Here is a 12766-nt window from a genome sequence, read left to right on the forward strand (position 1 = left end):
TTAGTGCTACACACATATACACACACATCCACACACACAAGCTTACAGATCAAGTGGTTCTGTCTGGCTTGCTGCAGCTATACTTCTGCAGTTATTCATTCCTCCATCCCTCTTTTCTTTCTTCAATAAGATCTGCTTCCCCCCTCTATCTGCGCTCTATCCTTAGGGGAAGCTTTTTTCCTCTGCTCTTCGTCCTTTGGTGCACCTCAGTAAATATAATTACAGTAGATGACTGTCATGCCACAAGTAGATGAATACACTACCCTGTTCTGTTTATCGCCCTCTGCTGAGGCTAGTTATAAGTACTGTATTAGCTACACGGTTCATTCAGGATTACAGTTGTATTGTAGTGTAATGTATATCTCCTCAACTCATTGTTGCCCCTTCATTCTGTGAAGGGTTTGTATTGACCCTCTCTAGCACTGACTACATATTAAGAATAATATACATGTACTGGCATTAATCTGGTTCCCAGAAACACATTCTGTCCTAGGAAACCTGTCTGTCTGCCCGCTTTAGCAGCCTCCACATGACCTGTCGGTCTGCCCGCTGTAGCAGCCTCCACATGACCTGTCGGTCTGCCCGCTGTAGCAGCCTCCACATGACCTGTCGGTCTGCCCGCTGTAGCAGCCTCCACATGACCTGTCGGTCTGCCCGCTGTAGAAGCTGTCATCAAGGCAAAGGGTGGCTACTTTGAAGAATCTCAAATATAAAATGTTTTTTGATTTGCCTAACACTTTTGTGGTTACTACATGATTCCAAATGTGTTATTTCATAGTTGTGATGTCTTCACTATTATTCTACAATGTAGAAAACAGTAAAATAAAGGAAAACCCTTTAATAGGAGTAGGTGTGTCCAAACTTTTGACTGGTATTACACACTGCTCAAAAAAATAAAGGGAACACTTAAACAACACAATGTAACTCCAAGTCAATCACACTTCTGTGAAATCAAACTGTCCACTTAGGAAGCAACACTGATTGACAATAAATTTCACATGCTGTTGTGCAAATGGAATAGACAAAAGGTGGAAATTATAGGCAATTAGCAAGACACCCCCCAAAACAGGAGTGATTCTGCAGGTGGTGACCACAGACCACTTCTCAGTTCCTATGCTTCCTGGCTGATGTTTTGGTCACTTTTGAATGCTGGCGGTGCTCTCACTCTAGTGGTAGCATGAGACGGAGTCTACAACCCACACAAGTGGCTCAGGTAGTGCAGTTCATCCAGGATGGCACATCAATGCGAACTGTGGCAAAAAGGTTTGCTGTGTCTGTCAGGGTAGTGTCCAGAGCATGCAGGCGCTACCAGGAGACAGGCCAGTACATCAGGAGACGTGGAGGAGGCCGTAGGAGGGCAACAACCCAGCAGCAGGACCGCTACCTCCGCCTTTGTGCAAGGAGGTGCACTGCCAGCGCCCTGCAAAATGACCTCCAGCAGGCCACAAATGTGCATGTGTCTGCTCAAACGGTCAGAAACAGACTCCATGAGGGTGGTATGAGGGCCCGACGTCCACAGGTGGGGGTTGTGCTTACAGCCCAACTCCGTACAGGACGTTTGGCATTTGCCAGAGAACACCAAGATTGGCAAATTCGCCACTGGCGCCCTGTGCTCTTCACAGATGAAAGCAGGTTCGCACATGAGCACATGTGACAGACGTGACAGAGTCTGGAGACGCCGTGGAGATCGTTCTGCTGCCTGCAACATCCTCCAGCATGACCGGTTTGGCGATGGGTCAGTCATGGTGTGGGGTGGCATTTCTTTGTGGGGCCGCACAGCCCTCCATGTTCTCGCCAGAGGTAGCCTGACTGCCATTAGGCACCGAGATGAGATCCTCAGACCCCTTGTGAGACCATATGCTGACACATGCACATTTGTGGCCTGCTGGAGGTCATTTTGCAGGGCGCTGGCAGTGCACCTCCTTGCACAAAGGCGGAGGTAGCGGTCCTGCTGCTGGGTTGTTGCCCTCCTACGGCCTCCTCCACGTCTCCTGATGTACTGGCCTGTCTCCTGGTAGCGCCTGCATGCTCTGGACACTACGTTGACAGACACAGCAAACCTTTTTGCCACAGTTCGCATTGATGTGCCATCCTGGATGAACTGCACTACCTGAGCCACTTGTGTGGGTTGTAGACTCCGTCTCATGCTACCACTAGAGTGAGAGCACCGCCAGCATTCAAAAGTGACCAAAACATCAGCCAGGAAGCATAGGAACTGAGAAGTGGTCTGTGGTCACCACCTGCAGAATCACTCCTTTTTTGGGGGTGTCTTGCTAATTGCCTATAATTTCCACTTTTTGTCTATTCCATTTGCACAACAGCATGTGAAATTTATTGTCAATCAGTGTTGCTTCCTAAGTGGACAGTTTGATTTCACAGAAGTGTGATTGACTTGGAGTTACATTGTGTTGTTTAAGTGTTCCCTTTATTTTTTTGAGCAGTGTATATAATTTATCATTCCAAAAATGGATGTAGCAACTACAGATTGCCCCGTTAAGTCTATCCAAAGTGTGCAAGTTTGAACATGTGTCCATTAGGCCTATGGATTTTTTCCCAGCATGTATTAGATTGAGCAATAAAAGCTTCACTTTCTTTCCATAGGCTGGGATCTGCATTATGCAGATGTTGCAGGAGCGCATTTTTCACTGGCTGTCCAAAACAATTATTGATAGGCAGCTTAAACTTTTTGAATTCAACCATTATTGGGTTTAAATACACATTTAGTTTTGTGAACAGCCATCCACAACGGCTACAATCCGTAAGGCACAAATAGCTAAATGAGAGCCCAGCAGTGTGATTCACATCAGTGCGCCATGTAGATATCAAAAAGGGATATCTGTATCGCCGTAGACTACCCCACTGCTGTCGTCCTTACCTCCAAAGTGCTTATTGAAGTTGGATAATCTTTGGATGCCGACAGCAGTCGCTCCATTGGAAGACACAGCTTGGACTGTAGCCTACAAAAGCCTAATCCTTCTCTTTTCCTGCGATCCATCAAACATATTTGGTGTGTCATCATGGTGGTCTCTGACTTGTGGTCAGACTTTTTTGTTATTATTTAATTTAACCAGGTAGGCCAGTAGAGAACAAGTTCTCATTTACAACTGCGACCTGGTCAAGATAAAGCAAAGCAGTGCGACAAAAAAACAATACAGAGTTACACACGGGATAAAGAAACGTCTTTGAGAAAACAGAGAAGTGTCCGATTTTTTTACCCCGCAAACATCCTTTCTGAATTTAAAAGCAATCTGATTACAATATTTTTGCTGGTAACGTAACGGATTACAGTTACCGTTTTTATAATCCCTTACATGTAATGGATTACATATCCGTTACTCCCCAACCCTGCTCATATACTGTACCATGTCTTGAAATATGAGTTCTGCTTTTAATCACATGTATTTGTTGTATAGTATGCTATATGACAATCTGGTCGTCAATCTCAAGAGGAAATAACAGCTTTACTACATGGTCTTCTTGCCAGAGATTATATACAGAGAGAAGCCACAGAATGTACATTAGGGAACTCTTTTAGATTCTGAGTAATATGGGGTTGAATCCTAACTGTAGATAAATGAGGGTCTTTGAAGAAAACATTCTATATTTGTTGTGCAGATAAGTGTGCACATTTACAGTCTTTATCTACAGTAGTATATTCAGTTCTTATGGAAGAACTTGGATGTGACAATTGATAGCTAAAATTACTAATTTCAATCTCTTTACAGAATCATTGTGTTCTGGCAAATGGACTTTCAAAGAACGCAAATGGATATATTATATTCCTATTATATTTTATTATATTTTTTGCTTGATGAAGAACTTTGAAGCCTGGTGTGTTTTTAAGTGCTGTGCATCAGATGTAGGAGAATGAGAGATGAATGCCAAGCTCTCCTCTGAATCATTGAGTCAACCTCAAATATAACTCAATCACCATGGAAACACAGGGAAATGATAGTTTATCAGAATGCATTGGGCAGATCTCTCTCACACTCTCTCTCTTTCTTTTTCTCCCTGTCACTCAGTCACTCAGTCACTCAGTCACTCAGTCACTCACACACAGTACCAAGGATGAAATGTGAGCTGTTTCAGACTAAAAGTATAATACTATGTAAACGATACTTCATGAAATATTTACATTAGCTAATTTACTGCCCCTTGTGCCCCATACTGCTGGTCAGGTGTATATATTTGAATGATGGGTATGATGTGCAATGAATAGATTTATTTAATGTGAAATGAATATGGTTGATTTTTAAGGTTAGGGAAAAGTGCAGTGAATAGTGACACTTTTTAGGATGTCAATATAAATTCATGTATTTATGGTTGTTTGTAATTTTGTCTTCTCTTTTAATCATTATATGTGTTATTGTTTTTGCCAACAAGGACCACTTTGGAAACAAGCGTTTTAATTAATACTTATAAGTGATATCCTCTGGGTCCACACATTTGTTGTATATGTCTGTTACCCCAAATAAATTCAGTTCAATTATGAGCTTCCCGAAAAGGGTTTGGCAGTTCAATTAACTTGTGCGACAGACAGAGAGATGTGATTACTGCCACTAGAAGAGGAATGGCTAACCCAGTCCACGTGGCACTGAACTAATGGGGTCAACAAAACAAATAAACAAGTTGTTTCCTTTAGTTTGCTTTCTCCGTGTTCCTTCCTGCGTTGTGCAGTACTCTACAGCAGGGGTTCCAAAACGTTTTCACTCGCACTGTTCATGACCTTAACTGTTCACACCGCTCTTGTTACTTGCAATTCTATCATTTTGTCATGGGGTGTATTCTGTTATTTTTCTGTTTTTAAATAACTAATTGACCGACGTCGGTTAAATTATTTGAATTCCATTTAGTTCATTGTTTTTCTTCCTGGGAGCTCGTTGCGCAGTTTCTCTAGAGATATTTCAGATCAAGCCCGAAAAAAAACGCCACCCGCTGGAGAAGACAGATTTTGGGCCTAGATATCCCTCTCGCTTTGCCACTTCCTCTCTGGTTTAGCGCAGAAAATGTGGTAATTAACTATAATGACCATAATCCATTGCGTGTTATTTGTCTGGTCTGGGTGTTTCTTTTACGCCTGCTATGTTAGGCTCGTCTGGGGCAGACAGGGAGAGGGAGAGAATGCGCGATCGAGAGGGTAGTTGCTTTGCGAGGTATCTCTACTTGAAAATTAGGATCTAAGTGATTGATAGTTGGTGTTCAGCATTCATAAAAGTATGCCTTATTTACTTTGAAGAACTACTAAAATAGTGATTTTGAGAACCCAATGGTCACTCTGACAGTCCTCCAGACAGTGGATGTCAGAGCAAAAACCAAGCAATGAGGTAGAAGGAATTGTCCGTAAACCTCAGAGACAGGATTGTGTCGAGGCACAGATCTGGGGAAGGGTACCAACAAATTTTGGTAGCATTGAAGGTCCCCAATAACACAGTGGCCTCCATCATTCTTAAATGGGTTAGAAGGGCCTTGGTCAGAGAGATGCACAAGAACCCGATGGTCACTGACAGCTACAGTTCCTCTTTGGAGATGGGAGAACCTTCCAGAAGGACAACCATCTCTGCAGCACTCCACCAATCAGGCCTTTATGGTAGAGTGGCCAGACGGAAGCCACTCCTCAGTGAAAGGCACATGTCAGCCCGCTTGGAGTTTTCCAAAAGGCACCTAATGACTCTCAGACCATGAGAAACAAGATTCTCTGGTCTGATAAAACCAAGATTGAACTCTTTGGCCTGAATTCCAACCATCATGTCTGGAGGAAACCTGGCACCATCCCTACTGTGAAGCATGGTGGTGGCAGCATCATGCTGTAGGGATGTTTTTCAGTGGCAGGGACTGGTCAGGATCGTAGAGACAGATGAACAGAGCAAAGAACAGAGAGATCCTTGATGAAAACCTGCTCCAGAGCACTCAGGACCTCAGACTGAGACGAAGGTTCACCTTCCAATAGGACAACGACCCTAAGCACACAGCCAAGACAACGCAGGAGTGGCTTCGGGACAAGTCTCTGAATGTCCTTGATTGGCCCAGCTATAGCCCGGACTTGAACCTGATCGAACATCTCTGAAGAGACCTAAAAATAGCTGTGCAGCTACGCTCCCCATTCAACCTGACAGAGCTTGAGAGGATCTGCAGAGAAGAATGGGAGAAACTCCCCAAATTCAGGTGTGCCAAGCTTATTTTCTTTTCTTTTATTTCACCTTTATTTAACCAGGTAGGCTAGTTGAGATCAAGTTCTAATTTGCAACTGCGACCTGGCCAAGATAAAGCATAGCAATTCGACACATACAACAACACAGAGTTACACATGGAATAAACAAAACATACAGTCAATAATACAGTAGAAAAAAAGAAAACAAAAGTCTATATACAGTGAGTGCAAATGAGGTAAGATAAGGGAGTTAAGGCAATAAATAGGCCATGGTGGCGAAGTAATTACAATATAGCAATTAAACACTGTAATGATAGATGTGCAGAAGATGAATGTGCAAGTAGAGATACTGGGGTGCAAAGGAGCAAGATAAATAAATAAATACAGTATGGGGATGAGGTAGATAGATGGGCTGTTTACAGATGGGCTATGTACAGGTGCAGTGATCTGTAAGCTGCTCTGACAGCTGGTGAGGGAGATGTGTCTCCAGCTTCAGTGATTTTTGCAGTTCGTTCCAGTCATTAGCAGCAGAGAACTGGAAGGAAAGGCGACCAAAGGAGGAATTGGATTTGGGGGTGACCAGTGAGATATACCTGCTTGTAGCGTCATACCCAAGAAGACTCAAGGCTGTAATCACTGCCAAAGGTGCTTCAACAAATTACTGAGTAAAGGGTCTGAATACTTACGTAAATATGTGATATTTTCAGTTTTTTATTTTGTATAAATTTGCAAAAAATTCTAAACTTGTTTTTGCTTTGCTATTATGGGGTATTGTGTGTAGATTGATGAATAAACAACAACAATTTAATCCATTTTAGATTAAGGCTATAAAGTCACCAAGTGTGGAAGAAGTCAAGTGGTCTGAATACTTCCTGAATGCACTGTATTTTATTAAAGCTAAGTAATGTGAATAAATGATGGTTAATAAGTGATAAGCAGTAATGGGCAGTCACTAGCATCATGGGACTTTTTTATTTATTTTGCATCTGTTGTTACAGCATTCAACCTACACATTGCATTGTGCATTTAATGTTTAAAACAATAATCAAAACCGTGGTTATTTTTTAATAATCTAACCGAAACTGAACAGACCAGAAAGCCCTAATCGCTCAGAACTACAGCAACGGCAAAAAGACCTCGCCCTCCTTAATAACTAGATTTGATCAGACATTACACACAGAGAAATGAGTCATCAGAGAGTGAGCGAGAGAGGGAGAAATGGGGAGAGAGAGAGAGAGGCCCTAGTGAAAAAGAAGGGGATAAGAAGTGGAAAAGTTATTGTGGGAGGTTAAGGGAGTCATAAAGCATCTCTGGGATCTTCAACCCTCTGCTTCTGCATATGTGTGTACGTCATGTGTGCCACTGCGTATGTGTGTACGTCATGTGTGCCACTGCGTATGTGTGTACGTCATGTGTGCCACTGCGTATGTGTGTACGTCATGTGTGCCACTGCGTATGTGTGTACGTCATGTGTGCCACTGCGTATGTGTGTACGTCATGTGTGCCACTGCGTATGTGTGTACGTCATGTGTGCCACTGCGTATGTGTGTACGTCATGTGTGCCACTGCGTATGTGTGTACGTCATGTGTGCCACTGCGTATGTGTGTACGTCATGTGTGCCACTGCGTATGTGTGTACGTCATGTGTGCCACTGCGTATGTGTGTACGTCATGTGTGCCACTGCGTATGTGTGTACGTCATGTGTGCCACTGCGTATGTGTGTACGTCATGTGTGCCACTGCGTATGTGTGTACGTCATGTGTGCCACTGCGTATGTGTGTACGTCATATGTGCCACTGCGTATGTGTGTACGTCATGTGTGCCACTGCGTATGTGTGTACGTCATGTGTGCCACTGCGTATGTGTGTACGTCATGTGTGCCACTGCGTATGTGTGTACGTCATGTGTGCCACTGCGTATGTGTGTACGTCATATAGGCTAGTGTTTTTATTGCCTTGTAAGGCTAGATGCAATGTCTTAATACAAGTTACTTTTAGTACCAGTACTCACAGTAGAAAGTGCGAGGTGCCAGTACTTGCAGGCTTGAGGCGGCCCAATTCATTAGGATGTGGTATTTGTGTGTGTGATAGTGTACAGTTCAATGAAAACGGCCAACGCTTTCCTCCCTTAAATGGAGATCTTTCCAAAACCTTTCCATCCTCGCTGTCCCTAATGCATTGTTTTTGAAAAATGTTCTAAAACTATTTGTGTGGTAGTACATTTATTTGTTCATGTATGTGCTTCAGGGAAAACTGCTAAGGGGAGGACGGCTCATAATAATGGCTGGAATGGAGTCAGTGGCATGGTATCAACCACATAGAAACCACGTGTTTGATACCATTCCATTGACTCCATTCCAGCCATTATTATGAGCCGTCCTCCCTTCAGCAGCCTCCACTGATGTGCTTTAACTCGTTGTCGAGCATCAGGCCTACACATGAACATTATTTTTGATTATAGCACCGCAAACCTCTGGATGTACTTGAACATAAAACATTTTACCATCGATTTAAGACACTGATAGTGTTGATATCTCAGACACCAGAATCTGATCTTTGGTTCTCGTTCTTCCAGGATTCTGTCTGGGTGCACTCGGCAGACTCCTCGGATCCCTCCCTCTCTCTATCCCTCTCTCCCTCCCTCTGGTAAGAATGGCCTTTTGTCAGACAGCTAGCCAGCGTCCAACACTTCACACACACACAGCGTCTCATAGCATGCCAGGGTCTGCTCTGCCAATACAGAGCCGTCAGCTACACTTCAGCCCTTCTCCCAGGCCTCAGCTAAACAGCAAACACACAGACACTCAAAAACAGACACAGGCACATGCAGGGATGTGTATGTATATGTGTGTCAGAGGAGGCTGGTGGGGGGAGCTGTAGGAGGACAGGCTCATTGTAATGGCTGGAATGGAATCATGTTTGTATTATTAACCTTTGTTTAACCAGGGGAACTCATTGAGACCAGGGTCTCATTTCCAATGGTTCCCTGAGAACAACAGTTCAAGCAATGTGAACAACAATTCAAGCATGATAACTACAAAATTGCAGTTACAACATTTAAAATAAATTACGTTACATTCAAAATGCCAGTGAAAAAATATATACAATCAATCAAAACAAGTGCATTAACCTTTTGGGACCAAATAAGTTATAGTGACCTATATGTCATTCCGGCAGGTAGCCTAGTGGTTAGAGTGTTGGACTAGTAACCGAAAGGTTGCTGGATCGAATCCCTGAGCTGACAAGGTAAAAATCTGTTGTTCTGCCAATGAACAAGGCAGTTGTTCCCCTGTCATTTGTAAGTAATAATTTGTTCTTAACTGACTTGCCTAGTTAAATAAATAAATAAATAACAATTCCAGGACTGAGGTGCATAGTAACTGACACCAGTCTCCCCTAACTCAGAGGAGACCTCTAGAACCAACCACTCTTGAGAGTGAATCTTATAGATACTAGATTTCCAATTTAGAAGTGAGGTAGTATCAGAGTTTCTGGAGAAGGGATATTATTTGTATATAAAGCACATGTTGGGCCCTTCTGGTAGTCAAAGATTCCCAGCCAACAGAACTATATAAGAGACAATGATGTGCATGGAAATTATCACCAGTGAAAAAACGCAAGGTTGAGTGGTAGACTGAATCTAGAGGTTTTAACACAGAGGTTGCTGTGTGCATGTATACTGAACAAAAATATAAACCATGTTTCATGAACTAAAAAAATCGCTGACATTTTCCATACGCACAGCTTATTTCTCTCAAATTTTGTATACAAATTTGTTTACATCCCTGTTAGTGAGCATTTATCCTTTGCCAAGATAATTCATCCACCTGACAGTGACACACCCTGATCTGTTTCACCTGTCTTTGTGATTGTCTCCACCCCCCTCACAGGTGTCACCCATCTTCCTCATTGTCCCCTGTGTATTTATACCTGTTTTCTCTGTTTGTCTGTTGCCAGTTCATCTTGTTTGTTCAAGTCAACCAGCAGTTTGTGTCTCAGCTCCTGCTTTTTCCAGTCTCTCTTTTCTCGTCCTCCTGGTTTTGACCCTTGTCTGTCCTGACTCCGAGCCTGCCTGCCTGACTACTCTGCCTGTCCCTGAGTCTGCATGCCGACCTGTAACTTTGTCCCCCTCTGGATGATCTAAAAGCGACAACAGAATTTACCAAGATTTCTAATATTTTAGCTAGGTATTAAAGTTTTGATATTGGGCCACTTAATTATTAAGATCGCAGGGATCACCACCTTTGTGGAGTGGGAGAACAAGGGACGACTTCCACACCTTAGTACTAATACTCAAGAGAATGGATTGATTAAATATGTGCCAAGGGCTCCACAATCAGAGGTGCAGCAAGCCGTAGAAGACACGGGTCAAGCATGTCTGCCCCAGTGGACTATTTAACATCAACATCTAAGAAAGCGTCCAGAACTTCCTTAGTAGTGACTTGCCGAAGAGAGACCAGTGGGTCTCCATTTACAGTAGCAGGTGAGTCTGTGATTAACATTTGAATGAAGTATAAGACAGTGTATGGCATATGTTGACTAGCATTGCAAAGAATTATCTTGTAGAGAATGAGGGATAACCAGATGAGCCTGTGTCATGAACAGTCCTTTCATTGTCACCTTTCAAATGAATGGTCTGCTGCAATAAAATACTGTTTAAAGGTGTCAGTTATTTGGCTTTTGTCTGTGTGGCTGCTTCTTTTTAGCAATTTAATATCCTTCCAAAGCATAGCTGGATCGCCACGAGGGTCAGAAAGGGAATTAATGAAATAGATTGACTTAGCCCTTTTTATAGAAGCAGTACATTTGTTTCTAAGTTGTCTGAAGGTCAGCCAGTCAGCAGGGCTACCAATGTGTCTGTCTTGCTTCAGACCAAGCTTTGTTCCTCAGCTGATTTAACTCAGCAAGATCTGGCATGAACCATGGATTGACTCTATCTTTAATTCTTAATCTCTTCATTGGAGCATGTTTATCAGATGCATAGATAAACATACTAGCGAATGGTTCAAGGGCAAGTTGGAATGGCAAAGGTCATTAAGGATTGTTGCTCATGGAAGGGTTTAAAGTTTCTCTAAGTGATAAGGCATGGTTTTGTTTTAGGCAACTTTGTGTTTCTGACACAGACTATGGGACAGTGATCACTGAGGTCCATATCAAAGACACCACTAGTTTTGTATTTATGAGGGTTATTTTTAAGTATGAGATCGGAGTTGATTTAGCAGGATTCTTTATATTTAAACAAGTGGGGTCAGCAATCAGTTGAACTAAGTTCAGATCAATAAATGCTGATTTAAGACCATAAGACGAGAGAGTAATAAGCCGGTCGAGGTTCTGATCTCCCCGATATCACTATCAGAATAAATGGAACCGAGTCAAACGTGGTTTCCATATGTTTGATGTGTTTGATACCGTTCCATTAATTCCATTCCAGCCATTACAATGAGCCCGTCCTCTTATAGCTCCTCCCACCAGCCTCTCTGTGTGTGTGTCTATGTGTGCATGTGTTTAAATCAGTATTTGGTTTATGCTTTCTAGGAAGGAGTAACCATATGGGGACTCTTCAGGAGGGAGGAAAACATTACAGAACGCTTAGATAAAAATGTCATCAACAGACATGATAATCTACCATGTAGAATAGGGATTCGGTACTATGCCAGCTCTAGTCATTACATTTCTACGTACATTTCTATCTGCAACATATGTTCTAAAGTTTGAACGATTCATCTCACTGAGTAGAGTTCACCCCCTGGTGTGTTGGGTTAACACACACACACATAGACAGTGTGTTTTTCCCCTAGTGGTTCAGCTCCATATCTTAATGTAATGTAAAGTGCAGTCCAGACTACCAAAACAAGTGGCTCAGTGGATTATTTTATCAGCCAAATAGTTTTTAATGAAAACACCATCTGGTGGCCTTTATTGTGTGTGTGTGCCTTTTATTATGGTTCCTCCGCATTGCGATAATGATGATCAGGGCCATATTCTTCTCCTTGTGTGATAAAGCTTGAAGTATGTTATCAAAGGGCCATGTTAGATAAGGGGCACAAGAGACGGTTATGAAGGCTCTGAGAATACAGCCATGTATTTAATTAATTTCATGATGCATGATGACATTTTGCACTAATAACTAAATAATGACCCCGAAGGCAGATACCACACAATTTTATACAACTGGAGGCTTAGCTACGTTCCTGTCATGTTTTTTCTCTGGTGCTTAGAACTCAAATAAGTCTTGACTCACTACGCATGTGTATTTACTGCAGCTAACATCCACCTAGTGCACCATTTCATCTGATTCAGCTTGTTTCCACCTCAGTCCCAAACCCATTTCATATTGGCTAAAGCTTTTACTGCATCATGGGTAACAAGGATGGGGAGGAGTCTTTGGTAGTACATCAAAATGTACAAAGTATTCAGTTATACAGATTTTTTGGTTTTCCCAAGATTACCATTTGTGGGCAGTTATTCAGCACTTATTTCATATTGTTCTGGCTAATAGTATCCGGCGAAATGACTAAAATGTACTGCATTGTAAATGGACATGTCTGTTGGCCGAGCTTCTCTTTCTCTCTTGCCACTGTGCTTCGGTTGCTGAGATACGGGCAATGTTTATTTTTA

At 42.5% G+C, this 12766-nt stretch overlaps 1 protein-coding gene across 11 annotated transcripts in view; it reads left to right on the top strand.

Annotated features, from left to right (window-relative positions):
• The window catches only part of LOC129831025 (thyroid hormone receptor beta-like), a 107184-nt gene that overhangs the window by 51402 nt on the left and 43016 nt on the right, over positions 1–12766 (top strand). For 3 of the 11 annotated variants that reach the window (XM_055894010.1, XM_055894004.1, XM_055894005.1), the window contains exon 2: positions 8724–8794. The exons of the other annotated variants lie outside the window; for them this stretch is intronic. The gene's annotated coding sequence lies outside the window, so the exon portion shown is untranslated. The remainder of the gene's footprint in view (positions 1–8723; positions 8795–12766) is intronic. 11 annotated transcript variants of the gene reach the window in all.

This window comes from Salvelinus fontinalis, chromosome 32 (assembly GCF_029448725.1).
Source record: "Salvelinus fontinalis isolate EN_2023a chromosome 32, ASM2944872v1, whole genome shotgun sequence".
NCBI classification, from domain to species: Eukaryota; Metazoa; Chordata; class Actinopteri; order Salmoniformes; family Salmonidae; genus Salvelinus; species Salvelinus fontinalis.